Here is a 12,455-nt window from a genome sequence, read left to right on the forward strand (position 1 = left end):
TAAAGCAAATGCCCTTTCCACCTGCTCTGGAAAATGGGGCTCCTTCCAGGTCATCCCAAAGTGAAGATGTTAGCACCAATTTACACATATGGTAGAGAACCATTTCTAGAAAGGGCCATCCTCAAACTGCTAGCCAAAAAATGTTACTCATTTAAAGTCAAAAGAATAAAAACTGCTACATAAGCAGGAGCTAGTTTTTTCCCTCTGCCTTCCCACATCGTGCTCAGAATCCACAGAGGGCAGAAGTGCTTTCTAGTAGTGAGTTCACAGGTGGTTTACTCCACGTCACAGAGCAATGTTGCTTGGCATTTGCAGTACTAGATAGTCCTTTGCAAACAAATCGACATTGCAGTTGGGTTTCAGTGGCAGCGACATGGTTGTCTGCATGTTAGGCCATCTGGCCTGGCCCTGATCCTCTGGATGTAAGAAGGTGGGTTTCACACAGGATCAGGAGGCCCAGAAGGGCAAGCCCCACGGATTCACGGGGGTTGTCAGTCAACAAGAAACGGCTGAGAACCCATTCAGAGAAAAAGACAGGAGTAGGAATCCAGAAGAAAGGCAATCTTTATAAAGTATCCTTCACTCCTGGACTAGCCCAAACTATTCTGGGTTTCCTTTCCTTTCCTTTCCATTTCTTGTTTTGTCTTGCTTTGTTTTTGTTTTGAGCAGACAATACACCTTTGCCATGCAGCCCTCAGTGGTGCAAAAGCATAGCTGTGTGTGTTTGTGCCTGAGTGATATATACATATGGAAAAATCTCCAGTACAAAGAGGATATTCATTCATGTATACCCTAAGATGCAATTTCATGCTTTTATAAATTTAATGCTTTTACAATTAGGTCCAACTTTTGCTAGAATACTTTTCTCAGAAGGGGCATTATAATGTGCTATCTAGGAGGCCATTTTCTCCCTTTAGGCATCATGAGCTAATTTAACTACATTAAGATCCTGCTGGGTTTGTGTCTAGAAGTATGAAAGAAAATCAAGACCAGTAACAGAAAACACTGTCTGCTTTGGATCCTGAAGTACCATTAAATATATTGCCACCTCCTTCAGTGTGCACCCACATTCACACACAGCAAAGAACTTTTATTTAATAAGTACGTTGCATAATAAATTCAGTATTTTCAATAAATTGAAAGGTGAGTTATAACAAAGGTGGATATGCATTCCCAAAAGGTTTGTGAGTACTGATTTCATTGTGATTAACATTTTACTTAAATCTCCATTAGAAAAATATTTAATCTATCTCTTACCCTAAATTTAATAGGATATACCTACTTATACACTGGAATGAAGCACTCCTAACATGGCACTTTGTCCCAAATGAATGGCCAAAATTCAAAAGAAAAAAAAAATCCTGTGAGAGATCTTGTCCCATGAGATATAAGTTAACATATCATCAAGACAATTTTAAAATAACAACTTTTTGGATTATAATGACATGTATGGATTGGCCTACAAAACAACAATAACCAAGATTAAATATGTGGGAAGTACCTTTATTAAGTTCCTTATTTTTTGTGACCAAACTTCCTGTTTTATTGTTATTTTTTTTTAATTTGACCCAACAAATTGATATAGCTTATCCACGTCTGGAGGGAATTACTACTTATGACCATGTCCTTTTCTTACCAGAATGTAATTGAACATTGCCTGCGCCCAAATCCCATTTAATTAGATGTGATAGACCCACTATTAAGGAACAAAGACTACATAAGTCTTCCTAGGAAAACCTGTCTGCTCCATGACTTGTGACATTCCAGCCTCACAGAGTAAAGAATTTCATTTGCTGGCAAGCCAGGAATATGAACAAATATGGGAATCTTAGAGAAAATGATACTGATAACAACAATAAAAACTCTCTCACTCGTAAAAGTAATTTACAACTCTTGAGGCTTTACAAAGCCTCCAGACAGACGTTGATTCTAAAGCTTTACTATCATATGGCTCTAGCTTTGCTACATACAAAAAGAAGGTACTTATATATTACTCAGCACCTCTTGTTATGCCTATATAAACTGGTCAAATAAAACAAGATATCAATTAAATGAGTCATGATAATTTTATTCCTCTTACCAAGTAACTGGTGAAGATATGACTATTGATAGATTCTGGTCAATGATGTACTAGCAAAAAATCTGGCTGGGGGTGGGGAGGCAGTATGGAAAAGATATCTTTGCTAACAAAAAGAGACACGAAGAAAATCCTCCCTTCTTCTGCTGACATTATCACAGCTAGATATGGTGGCAGGAACTGCTGTAGCCATTTTGCAACCATGAGGACAAGCCAGGATGCCGAGCAGTATGAACCTGGGTCCTTACCCGCATTTGGGTTCTTGGGCCAGACTTCCTGTTATATGTGATACATTTTCTTTTTTGTTTAAGTCAAATGAATTGGGGGTTTTCTTTTTCTTGCAGCCCAAGCCAGGTGTTCTATTAACGACCCCAGTTAACTCTCCTATTACCATCAAGATTCTGGGGCTAAAAGTAATCAAACCAGGTAAACAGTACCAGTAATGAAAAGTGTCCTGGACATTATATTTCCTCTTGGAGAGTTTATAATAGGAGAGATGTATATAAATAGAAGGAGAGGGACTTCCCTGGTGGCGCAGTGGTTCAGAATCCGCCTGCCAATGTGGGGGACACGGGTTTGATCCCTGGTTGGGGAAGATCCGTGGAGCAACTGCAGCTACTGAGCCCACGCACTGCAACTACTGAAGCTCGTGCGCCCAGAGCCCGTGCTTTGCAACAAGAGAAGCCACTGCAATGAGAAGCCCATGCACTGCAACAAAAAGTAGCCACTGCTTGCCGCAACTAGAGAAGGCCTGCACACAGCAATGAAGAGCAACGCAGCTGTAGATAGATACATAGATAGAGAGATAGATAGATAGATAGACAGACAGACAGATAGGAGAGAGTGTTGCAGTGCATATATATGGCATTAAAATAGTGGGGGCCAAAAGGTAGCCCCTGGATCCAGATAGAAAAGATGCTAACGTCCCCAAGGAACATAATAGAGGTGAAGTGAACTAGCAAACGATCCCAAGGATTACAGTTAAAGTTCTTCTGATGAGAAAAATCATGATAGGACTTCCTAGGTGGCACAGTGGTTAAGAATCCACCTGCTAATGTAGGGGACACAGGTTCAAGCACTGCTCCAGGAAGATTCCACATGCTGCGGAGCAACTAAGCCTGTGAGCCACAACTATTGAGCCTGCTCTCTAGAGCCCATGAGCCACAACTATTGAGCCCATGTGCCGCAACTACTGAAGCCCACGTGCCTAGAGCCCGTGCTCTGCAACAAAAGAAGCCACGGCAATGAGGAGCCTGCACACCACAATGAAGAGTAGCCCCCGCTTGTCTCAACTAGAGAAAGCCCGTGTGCAGCAGTAGAGACCCAACACAGCCAATAAATAAATAAATAAATAAATTTATTTAAAAAAAAAAGAAAAATCATGATACAGAGAAGCATCTCCAGAAATATGTAGTGCTTTAACCTGTGTCAAAGCCATGAGTGACATGAAACTGCATCTCTACAACCCACCAAACATCAGTAAGTCCAAAGCCTAAGGTTCCTTCATGGTATAAAAATAGTACTCCTCAAGGTGGCTGACTGCACGCTGGGTACCAATGGCAAGAACCTGAGTTCTAGAGGTGTAGAGCAATGCTTGGAGATACCCACACATATCATTTTTTCATCCACTGGATTGAAGGGCAGTGAGTCACATCTTGTTAAAAGAGTTGCCCTAGGGCTTATGTCTCAACACACAAGCAGTCTTGTTTTATATGACGTGGTCATTTCACGTACCATCAGGAGCCCTAGCAATTCTTCTGTATTTATATATGAGAAACTCTCCTCATTTTTTTGTTTCAGAGAAATAACGTTCCCTAATGGAACATTAAAGATTATTGGGTCTAATCAACAATTTCACACATAAGCAATCGAAGGCTGAGTAAAGCATTGTCACTTTCAGGATCTCGAGCCAGCATTAGAACCTACATCTTTTCTGTCACCCAAACTATACTCTTGGTTCCCAATAAACGTAATTTTACTTAATCTGCCAACAGTTCACCTTGTCGATATTATTTTTATTTTGAATTGTATCTTCTAAGATGCTAACAACTTTACTTACAACCACTGGGAACTGACTTGGTTTCCAGACTTTTTTTTTTTTTTTTTTTTTGGTTTAATGGTGGAGTGAAGCATAGAAACCCTGACAAATAACCACACAAAAGCTAAACCCTACAAAAGGTATAACCATAATGAAATGTATGTACTGTTTGCTATCCTCTCATAATGCCAGGACCTTCAAAGTAATATTTTAGAAGGTCTGACAAGTTTCAATATTAGAAATATTCACAGCAATTATTCTTATTAACATCAGAGGTGTTCTTCCCACACACGTATTATTTACGGTCATATGATCAGAGCATTAATTTTCTAGATCCACAGAGATTAGACAGCAATTAATGTTTATATAATGTTGACACAAACCTAATCATATTCTGATAAGCAGCTCAACAGAGCTCATGTAATTAATGAAGCGGATGCTTTCTGCTAAAATCTAAGGATGTCTATAGACTTCCGATGGTAAAATCCTGACCTTACAAAATCAGTTCTATACACCCGGCTGTAATTGTTCGAAGGGTGAGACTGCCATTCTGATGTTTCAATGTATTAATCTGGCAACCTCATTAAAAGTTGAATTATAAAAAATTAACTGAAAACTATGGTGCCTGTTGGGTAATCCTTACATTATAGGACAACACAAATGCAAACTCTCTAAGAAGTGTTTTGAAAGCTTCATAGACTATTGCTTGACATAAGTGACTATTGCTAGGGCTTGACAACTGTTAGCTACGCAGACACTTGAGTTGTTGAACTGGATTGGACTGTCATAATCTGAATTCACTTAGGCTTTCGCCCTGAGAATCAATTAATATGTGCTCAGTATCTCTCGGGTTCCGGCATTATATTCTATTCTCTTGATGTGTAAATCTATTTAACAGCAAATAAAATGCCACTTCTCGATTTCCAAATAAGCTTACTCCATTTTTAATTAAACTTTTCGGAGCAGTTTGTCAACCTTGGCATTTACACATAAAACACTGACAATTATGTAAAGATCCTTAAGAGATCTGTTTAGAATGTTTCAAGTTAAGAAGAACAATGCCAGAGGAAGGGCAAAATTAAAACACTAACGCAGTCTTATTCACATCACATCACAGCTCTGGAAACAGAAGCGGCAGAACTTCCTCACAGAAGGGAACCAGCCTCGCGAGACCCAGGGAGAGAGAGGCAGCCACGCGGAGAGGGGCCCACGCTGAGAGCACGGCCAGGCACCCTGGCACTTATCCTGGGGCACAAACAGTATCAACGAGGGGCCTGTGCTTAGAGCTAGTGTCCTCGGCAAAGCCCATTAACAATTCCTGGGGGCTTCCTAGGTGGTGCAGTGGTTGAGAATCTGCCTGCCAATGCAGCGGACACGGTTCGAGCCCTGCTCCAGGAAGATCCCACATGCCACGGAGCAACTAAGCCCTTGCGCCACAACTACTGAGCCTGCGCTTTAGAGCCCGTGAGCCACAACTATTGAGCCCATGTGCTGCAACTACCAAAGCCCACGTGCCTAGATCCCGTGCTCTGCAACAAGAGAAGCCACCGCAATGAGAAGCCCACGCACCACAACGAAGAGTAACCCCCACTCACCGCAACTAAAAGAAAGCCTGCGCACAGCAAAAAAGACCCAACACAGCCAAAATGAATAAATAAATAAATAAATTTATAGGACAATAATTCCTGGGAAATACAAAGAGTCTGGGTAATAAAATACAGCCTACCCTTTTTGTTTTCTTTCCCTTTGTATTTAGTGTAGTTTCACTGGCTCGCAGGGTGCCCTGTGCAGAGGCCCCGCACGCCACACCTCAGACCAGCGTTTCTGATGCAAAATGACGGCGCGGACTCGGCTGGGCGGGCTGTGCAGTGGCAAAGACACCTCACCTTGAGACGGCAGCGGTGGGCCCTGTGCAGAGAGGCTGCACGCCGCTCGGGATGTGAGGCGGCAGCCGCGCCGCCCTGCGGCCTCGCGAGAACCCCGCTGCTCCCCGCTGGCCGCCAGGATCCCTATACAGCCGCCCCGCCCTCCGCATGCCTGAGAGAGCGAGTCCTCCAGGGCAGAGCCTCTCTGTTCCCTCATCAAAGAACAAAACTCTGCTTTCGGAACCAAAGCTGGTCTCGCTCTTACGGGCACGAGTGACCCCCGGCCAGAAGGACCCTTTCTGGGACCGACTGGAAAGGTCCGGAGCACCAGCAGAGTGTTCCCGTCAGGAGGATGCGGGGCGATGGGGAGGGAGGGAAGCGGGCACAGAGAGATGGGACTAGGGCCGATACTGTGTTTCAATAAACAAAAATACAGCAGCTTATAAACCTCAATTTCTTTTTTTTTCTTTATAAATTTATTTATTGGCTGCGTTGGGTCTTCTTTGCTGCCCACGGGCTTTCTCTCGTTGCTGCCAGCGGGGGCTGCTCTTCATTATGGTGTGCAGGCTCCTCATTGTAGTGGCTTCTCCTGCTGTGGAGCACGGGCCCTAGGCACATGGGCTTCAACAGTTGTGGCACATGGGCTCAGTAGTTGTGGCGCACGGGCCTAGCCGCTCCAGGGCATGTGGAATCCTCCCAGGGCAGGGCTCGAACCCGTGTCCCCTGCATTGGCAGGTGGATTCCACACCACTGCGCCACCTAGGAAGTCCTAAATCTCAATTTCTTAAACAGAAGTATCATCTAGTTGTGGATACAGATGAGGTCGGAGCTGTTGCGAGGCATTTCCCAGGCTCTCCTCTTGCCCTTGTGCGCACACGGGTCTGCCCTCACGCAGGCTCCCCGGGCCCTGAGCCTCCGTCCGCTGGCACCGCCTCGTGGAAGAGGCGCAGGGCCGCCTCCTCGGACCTGCGCCCCCATCTGCCATCGCTTCCCCCCTCGGAGCCCTCACAGGGCGCTCAGACCTCTGCAAAGAGGGGAAAATATCTTCCTTCCGTTTTGAGGGGACGTTCAGTCAGAGGGGTTGCTAATCCGGGCAGCTTTTCTCCCAGGGACTTGTAGGGTTTTGGTTACAGAACTGTCGCTGTTTATTTCCAGGCCTGTCTTTACCACACACCCAGATCAAGCGGGCGAAAAGCACACGCCCTGCTCGGAAGGCCTCGCCTCCCGGAAACCAAGGCTTCGGCAGGAGAGGAGGCTGCCTCCTTCTTCCTGGAGTTGAAGGGCCTTGACTCCAACGCGCTGGGCTCTTGTATGCACCACCCGCGCCCCCCAGATCCACACGGAGACATCAGAGTCCAAAATTAAGACAAGCATTTGTCATGTGTTTCTCCTTTACATCTTTTTAATGCCCTTACTACGTAAACAAGAATATATGTAATGTCACATAGCATAATAACAAATGAAACGCCTGTTATAAAACCACCCGCCTTAAGAAGTATAACGGACTCACTACTATTGTGTCTTTCCTATCCCAGCCTTGTGCTCCCAGCAGGCATAACCTCTTTCTTGAATGCCAGGTTTCTTATTTCCTTGCTTTTTCACATATACATATATAGTTTTATCACACATGCATGTGTCTTATTCCTAATTTTAAAGGGAGCGCTTCTAATAATTCCTTATGGAAAGTCATATTCGCTATTGGTAGATACTCTATCAGATTAAGGCAGTTCTGTTTCATTATGAGTATTTATTTAGAATAAGTGTTTAATTTTACCAAATGCTTTTTCTGCATCTATTGAAATGATCATGTGTTTTCTTTTTCTTTTGATCTATTAAAATGCATTCCTGGAATAAATCCAGGAATTTAAAAGCTCATTTTTTTTTTCTTTTTAAAAATACATGGCTAGATTCAGTTGTTAATGTTTGTTTAGGATTTTTAACCTACGTTCATAAATATAATTGGCCTGGAGTTTCCCATGCTATCTTTATGTTGTTTTGATAGAACAGTGTCATAACTTAGACATGATTTAGGGAGTAAACTTTTGCTATTCTCTATAGAATCTCCTTAAACTTTGATAGAACTTGCCTATAAATAATCGGGGCCTTGTTTATTTTTAGGGATATCTTTACTGATTCTCTATAATTCACACTTTACTTTCTTCTTCCCTCAGGTTTTTTTTTTTTGGAAATCTGTCAATTTTATCTGAATTTTCAAGTTAATTGCCATAAAGTTGTGCATAGTATTCTTTTTTATAGAAGCAAAATAATTTACCAAAGCCACAAATTAAATTTTATATGTATGTATCTTATACATATACAAATATAAATATGTATAATATGCACATATTTGCATGTATGTAAATATACATACATTAAAAAACTCTACAGGAAGTATATTTTTGTATTACAAATATCTCATACAAAAAAAGAAATCAAATATATGACCCATTTTCCAATATGCATTTCAAAATAACATATGTATTATGTATCATATTATACATGTGCTAAATGCTAATTCTCACTTAAACATCACAAGAGAAAATTGAGGTAGGAATATTGTTCTGCCCACCACAAAAATCAAGAATATGAACTTTAGAAAAATTAAGTAATCAGCCATCAGTCAGAAAAGCAGGTGAGTTGGCACTGCAAAGCTGTATTTGCCCAGATCATTTCTTAACCACTACCCTAGGACTATACAAAATGTCTTAGGAATAAACGGATACTATTTATTAAATATCACTAAATATTTATACTAAATATCATGAACTGGCCACAACTGATCCTCTCACATCTTTACAAATTCTAGATCCTCAGAGATAGCAATATAATATGCATTTCTTTGCTTAAAAAAGTTGCTTTGGGATTAACTATTATATATACTATATGCAAAATATTTTGGAAGAATGCACATATATTTTTGTAGTTTATAATGGCATTGACTAAACTTGTATTATTCTTAAAAGTACTTTAAAAATTATTCCTACACACATAACTTATTATGTATATGTATACTATATATGTATAATTGATATTCTGTTATGGTGAATCTGAGTCTGGGAATGTAAATTGGAATTGATTTTTATTGTTACATATTCAAATATAGAATTTATGATCTCATATTTTTAAAAATTAGTAATGAGTTTAGGGATTGCAAATAAAATGTAAAATTTGGAATGGAAGCATTCATATATTTCTTCCAATGTTTTAACTACAAGAATAAGAAAACTCCAACTCCCCTGGGCTCAAATAATAAAGAACAATTTATGCTCATATAGCCAGATTCAAGGCAAAATATAATCCAGAACTGGGTAATTAGCATCACAATCATACCATCATGGTCCCGAATTATTACCATCTTTCCATCCTGCCACCTTCTCCTGCCTTAACACCACTCTTTTCCACATGCCAATAACTTTGCAAAACCTTGTATATTTTATCTCTCCTCAAATCTCCCATAACCACCTTTTCTCCCATTCTTCTGGTTAATCTCATTTTTAATTTTTCTGAAAACTTCCTCATTTTGTCAGCATCAAATTTACCAAAGTTCCTTCCTCAGCTCCATTTTTGCTCCCATTATGTCTGACACAGAGCTTCCTTAGAGATCTCCTTTTCTCACTAAGATGCAGTGGATAGACCTCCAGACTGAGGACACATTGACATTAGACACTATTTCTAACGAGTGATTTGTTCAGACATAGTATTCTCTTGTGACCTTTTAAATCTTTTCTGTCTATACATATGTCCCCCTTTTCATTCCTAACCTTATTTGTGACTTTTTCATTACATGTATCTAATAAAATCAATAGTCTTTATAAAGAATCAGTTGCTGGCTTTAAGTCTGTCATACGTTTGTTTTCTATTTCTTTGATTTCTGCTCTTACTTCCTTCTACTTTTTAAAGAATTATTTTATTTTTATTTTTTAAAAGCAGGTGTTTCACGTCCTAATTTTCAGACTTCTTTTCTAATGGAACATTTAATGCTATAAACCTCTAAGTACTGCTCCACTCCATCTCATAACGATTGATACATATTATCTTCATGGATGATACTAAAATTTTAAAATTTCCCTTATGCTATATTCTCTCAATCTTCAGATGTATGGAAATTTTAATCTTATCTTTATGGAATTGCAGTCAGAAAACAAAATGTGGTTTACGTGATATCAGTTGTTTGAAATTTGTTGAGAATTGCTTTATGGGCTAACATATGGTCAATTTTTATAAAGTATCCACGTGTGCTTGGAAAAAATGTGTATTATCGAAGTTTATTGCCCATCACACTAATTGTCCAACACATTGTTTTGTTCAAGTATTCTGTATCTTCACTAAATTTTTGTTTACCTTAATAATTGAGAGAATGAACTGACCTATTATAATGGATTTGTCCCTTAGTCTTTTTATTTTTTCGTATAATTTGATGCTATTAGTGCACAAATTTAGAATATATATTCGCAGTAAAATGCTCCTTTTATTATTAGGCAGTGATAATGCTTTTTGTTTTAAGGTATCTCTTCCTCATATACCATTCTCAGCTTTCATTTTGTTATTATTTGCCAGGTGTATTTTTCTACCCTTTAATTTTCAATGCAATATTTTTTAAAGCATGGGTTTCACTCTGATATCAGGGAAGAAATGATCTTTTTTAGTGTTTAAATCAATAATAAAATTTTAGATTTTTTTTAAGAAGACATTTCAAATTATTTTTTTTCTTTATCTAACATAAGGTACTTCATTATGGTTTTACATGTGAAAGGAAGTTAAAGTTACATGGAAACTGATCCAGGAAGACAGGTCCATGGCTCACTCAGCATAACACTCGTGTCTGAAAACAACTGACACAGCCTTCCAATGTCAGTTATTCCTTTGCTTTAATCATTTTTCATAGACTGCTCATGTATCCATTTTATCATTTAAAAAAACGTTGTGACTTTTGTGCTCAATTATTTTTAAATCAATAATACCTACCCTCCAAAGTTAAGATGTTGAATTTCCTTTCCACCTTTATTCCATGCATACGCATATATGCACACAGGCAATACGTGTATTTTTGTAGAAACAGAGACAGATCAGATCAGGGACCCAGACAGACCTAAATTTAGATCCAGTCTTGCCACTTTCTGTGTGGCACTTCAGAGATTAATAGATTGTTAAATGCACCCCTTTCAGTTGTCCTCGAATTTTGTCTAGGGCTCCGCGACAGAACCCAACAATCCGTGCCACCCGTGCTGAGAAGATGAAAAGCACCCACTCAGGAGGCACCCAGACAGCGATTTCACCCGCGGTTCTGCGCGCGCCCCCTGCCAGGCGGGGAGGGAACACATGGCTGGTCAAGTCAAGTGGGGAGAAGGAAGCCGGGAGGTCAGGGGGACCATGGTGTGACCCGGTGGTATCTGGAGGGAGTCCGAGGCACGGGGACCGGGCCTGCAAGGCAAAAAGGAGCCTGTCTGTGATCACCCTTAAAGGGATCCCTCCAGAAGGGCCCTTGAGGGAGGAGTGAAGCCTGCAGCCCAGGGTGTCACGTCACCTTCTGCGGTCAGGGTCCCCCATGACCCGGGGTGCCAATGCCAGAGGCCATCTGAACCAGATTATAAACCTATCACATTTGTTATCAGAACCCCTGAGTCTCGGTTGGTTACCTCATCTGTAAATGGAGAGAATAACAGTAGCTATCCCACAGGGTTTCCAGGAGGACTCAAAGAGATAATAATAAAGTACCTCTTCTGGTGCTCTCCAGATTCCCCTTCTCAACTTTGGCTCTTGGAATCCTCCACAACTCTTACTGATGAGCAGTCCTTACCCTGGCAGGCCACTTTCTTGGACAAAATCTCTTTTTAAAAAATGACCCCAAGCTATTCCTTTAGCCAAGTTCCACATCTGGTGCCTAGGATTCTGTGCTATGGACCAGCCAGGCCAGCAAGGGGAAGGTATCAGTCCTCAGGCACTGCCCAGGTGCAGCCTCCCTCCAGCTGTCTTGGGCCTCTTCAGCTCCCTAGCCTGGGCCAGGACACCCAGCAAGTCCCTCATAACGTGTGTGATGGGGTGGGGGGTGGCTCAAAGTATGGCTTTTTATCCAAGAAATCCTCTCGCCCTCCTCACACACTCAGCTATTTTATCTTCCCTTACATATAAGATCCCTCATATCTTTTCTGATCAATTCTCAAACCACACATTCTATTCACAACACCACGTTGGTTGTTGGGGTGGGGGGGCAGGGAGGAAGGTCCTGTCTTTTATTTAGTCTTCCTCTGGTTGTAGCTGCACATCCTTGAGCTCTAAACAGCTCTGCACCTTATTCACTGATCTCTAAATACATCAATCTATGAAGGAAGCTCCACAGTTGAAATCCTTCTGCCAAGAAAATAAGCCTCTTCAAATGCAAACCATTTTCTTTTAAATTAGTCACTGTCTGCATTGGAATGCTCTAGCTTTAGTGGTTTTTTGTTTTGTTTTTGTTGTGCAGCAGAAAAAAACTGTA

This window comes from Hippopotamus amphibius, chromosome 14, assembly GCF_030028045.1.
Source record: "Hippopotamus amphibius kiboko isolate mHipAmp2 chromosome 14, mHipAmp2.hap2, whole genome shotgun sequence".
NCBI lineage: Eukaryota > Metazoa > Chordata > Mammalia > Artiodactyla > Hippopotamidae > Hippopotamus > Hippopotamus amphibius.